Source organism: Myotis brandtii, unplaced genomic scaffold, assembly GCF_000412655.1.
Source record: "Myotis brandtii unplaced genomic scaffold, ASM41265v1 scaffold504, whole genome shotgun sequence".
Classification (NCBI taxonomy): domain Eukaryota; kingdom Metazoa; phylum Chordata; class Mammalia; order Chiroptera; family Vespertilionidae; genus Myotis; species Myotis brandtii.
In genome coordinates, this window is record NW_005369217.1 from 1,271,380 (window position 1) to 1,275,208 (window position 3,829).

General features: G+C 42.5%; 1 pseudogene; it reads left to right on the forward strand.

The window, feature by feature from the left end:
* The first annotated feature begins 2,635 nt into the window (after positions 1-2,635).
* On the forward strand, positions 2,636-3,606 carry LOC102240564 (annotated as a pseudogene).
* The last annotated feature ends 223 nt before the right edge of the window (positions 3,607-3,829 follow it).

A 3,829-nucleotide genomic window follows, 5' to 3' on the forward strand; every position in this document is an offset into this window, starting at 1 on the left:
GTACCGTTAGTCCCTATTTGAAAACCTGGGAATTAAAGAGACAACCTATCTGTACCCCGTAGTTCCCCACCCACCACACACACACACTGAACGTGCAATGGTGGGACAGGCACAGGATAATTGCTATAGACACTCCCATTCTAAAAGGGGAAGGGGTATGGGTATACAGCAATCCTGAAACTTGACAGCCCACATGTGGTCAGTGCTTTGATTAGAGATCAAACCCTGGGAATTATTCACGGAGGCTCTGGGTTCTACTCTCTGTATCATTCTTCCTTTTCCATAAAAGGTCATCTGAATTTGCCATTTGTGACTGGTTCATTTTTTTCAGACTATTTTCAGCCTATAAAGTCTGGGAATTCAAAGACTTTAAAAAATTTTTTAATTGATTTTTAGAGAGAGTGAAGAGAATCATTGGTTTGTTATTCCACTCATTTATGCATTCACTGGTTGCTTCTCGTATGCCCCCTGACTGGGGATCAAACCCACAGGCTTGGTGTATCGGGATGATGCTCGAACCAACTGAGCTACCCAGCCAGGGCATTCTCTTAAAACTTTTGAGAGCCTCCTATGAATCATACTGTGGTTCATGCCATAAGAAAAAAAGCCACATCTATAAATCTCTCTCTTTTTCTTAATCCTCACCCAAGGACATGCTTAGAGAGAGGAAGGGGTGAGAGAGAGAAACATCAATGTAAGAGAGAAAACAGATCAGTTGTCTTCTGTATACTCCGCCTGGGGATCAAATCCACAACCCGCTATGTACCCTGACCAGGAATGAACCCGCAACCTTTCCTTGCACATGACAACGCTCAACCAGCTGAGCCACTGTGGCCGGGCTACACATCTCTTTATGATAAATCACCATCTATCTTGGGCTTCTGTGGAAGCTGCCAAGGATTCTTAAAAGTCCTGGATTTTTTGTTTTTGTTTTGACTGAACAGTTCTCTAAGACATTACTTTAAACCTTTCCACAGTCTTAGCAAATAATTTTCTAATCATAATTTGTTTCATCTTTACACCATGTTTTCCTTAATTTCCTAAATTTTACTTTTCTCCAGAAACCATTCTTTTTTTAAAAAAATATATTTTATTGATATTTTACAGAGAGGAAGGGAGAGGGATAGAGAGTTAGAAACATCGATGAGAGAGAAACATCAATCAGCTGCCTCCTGCACACCCCCTGCTGGGGATGTGCCCGCAACCAAGGTACATGCCCTTGATCAGAATCGAACCTGGGACCCTTCAGTCCGCAGGCCGATGCTCTATCCACTGAGCCAAACTGATCAGGGCCAGAAACCATTCTTAATGCAACATTGCTTTCCATCTGGAGAAGCAAGGTATTTACAAACTCAGCAGGTTCTCTCTCCTTCATATGTAACTTTTTTTTTTTCTTGAGCTTATTGCTCTCCCTTCCCATTTCAATGTCAGCGGGAAAAATAAGGCAGGGTGACCTGTAGCCCTGCCTGGGAACCTCCTTAGCTAGATCACCCATTGCATGGGGTACATTTTCTATTTTCCACATTATTGCAGGCAGGAGTGTTGCTAAACTTTCTGTCACTGCATAACGGAACCTCTTCTCTCTAGTTGCCAGTAACGTTTTCCTCACTTCTCTGTAATCCTGGACCGATAGCCTTCTCAAAGACATCGGCTTCTGCTGACAGTCTCTTTGAGACCCTTTAAATTTTTACTAGTAATCTTCTCAAGGTCCGTCCAGCTTCTGTCCTCTACTGTCCCAAAGCCACTCTCATATTTGAATGTGTTTTGTTACAGCAGCACCCAACTTGTCTCTCACCTTCCCACCCACTTGGGACTTCCTTGTCTATTTACATCTCCTGTGACTGCCCATCAAGCCCGTCTGGTCTCCATTACGCAGTGGGTGAACGATTTTCTTCCAAGATTGGCTCCCCGGAGGGGCTGTCTTGGAAAAGGGCTGAAAGATGGGGTTAGTGAAAGATTTTATTTGACGCTATTGTCGGGAACAAACAAATAAACAAACCAAAAAACTTCTCAGGACATCAAATATTTCACCTGGAGGAAAGTATCAAAATTCTGTAAGAAACATTTTTAATTCTCTGTTTCAAACAAAATACAGAGAGTGAGATCCATTTCTAACATTTTAGGAGACAGAGGAAAAAGCGTAAGGTTACATTTATGTTGGGCTAATGTGGCTTATTATTGTTTTCCTTTTATTCTTTAAATAGCATTAGCTTGACAGTGGAGGGAGTGGGGAAGGCTGCAGGCTGAGGACTCACACAGACCTGGGCCAGTTTCGTAACCAGCAGCTTCTTCATCTCTAAAGTGGGACTATAATTACCTCCAAAGGTTGATGTGAGATTAGAGGAAATGTAATGGATGTGAAATCGCCAAGCAGAACCTTATCATGTGATAAATAAGCTGCTTTGAACTAGTTAATATGGAAATCACAAAAATGATTCCTTATGTTTCCTCTGAAGTCTCCACTTGTCTTTCCGAAATGTCTGAATCAGGAGTCATGCTCCCATTCCCTGCAGTGGCTGGGAAGGAGCAGGGGGAAGGGCAGCTTCTCTCTTGTTCTCTTAAGAATTATGTTCTCGACAGCAATGTGCTCTCTCCTGCTCCTCCACACGGGCCTCAGCCTGCTCACTGCCTGTCAAAAATGGTGAAAGAAACCACTTACTATGATGTTTTGGGGGTCAAATCCAGGAAGCATTGAAAAAGGCTCACGGGAAGCTGGCCTTGAAGTACCACCCTGATAAGATTCCAAATGAAGGAGAGAAGTTTAAACAGATTTCTCAAGCTTACAAAATGCTCTCTGATGTAAAGAAGCGGGTATTGTATGACAAAAGAAAACAGGCAATTAAAGACGGTGGAGCAGGTGGTGGCTTTGGCTCCCCCAATGGACATCTTTGGGAGGAGAAGGGAGGATGCAGAGAGAAAGGAGAGGTAAAAATGTTCATCAGTAATCTCAGCAGGTGTACATAGTAGTGCAACAAGAAAACTAGCTCTGCCAAAGAACCAATGAACATGGTATGTGACAAATATAAAGGCAGAGGTAGTAAGAAAGGAGCAGTAGAGTGCCATCCCAATTGCCGAGGTACTGGAATGCAAATGAGAATTCATCAGATCTGACCTGGAATGGTTCAACCAGTTCAGTCTGTGTGCATGAAGTGCCAGGGCCATGAGGAATGAATCTGTCCTAAAGGTAGATGTAAAAGGGGCAATGGAAGGAAGATAGTTTGAGAGAAGATTCTAGAAGTTCATATTGACAAAGGCATGAAAGGTGGCCACAAGATAACATTCTGTGGTGAAGGAGACCAAGAACCAAGCCTGGAGCCAGGAGACAGTATCATTGTTTTAGGTCAAAAGGACCATGCTGTTTTCACTCCACCAGGAGAAGACCTTTTCATGAGTATGGACATACAGCTGGTTAAAGAATTGTGTAACTTCCAAAAGCCAATAGCTACTTTTGACAACTGAACCATAGTCATCACCTCTCATCCAGGTCAGAGTGTCAAGCACGGAGATATCAAGCGTGTGCTAAATGAAGGCATGCCAATTTATCATAGACCACATACAAATGGTCACCTAATCATTGAATTTTGGGCAAACTTTCCTGAACTATAAAAGTACCCCAAAAATTAGATTCTCTTCCATTCTGAAAAAAAAAATCTCAAATTTAGGAGTATGCAGTGAAAATGTCCAGGGGGCACATTAAATCTATTATCAATGGGCTGTTATTTCAGGGAAGAAACCAGACCAATTTAATTTTATTTCTGCCTTAAATTCACCCAAATCTCCCTCACTCTGCCTCCCAGTAAGTCCTTCAATTCTTTCTCCCAAGCAGCCC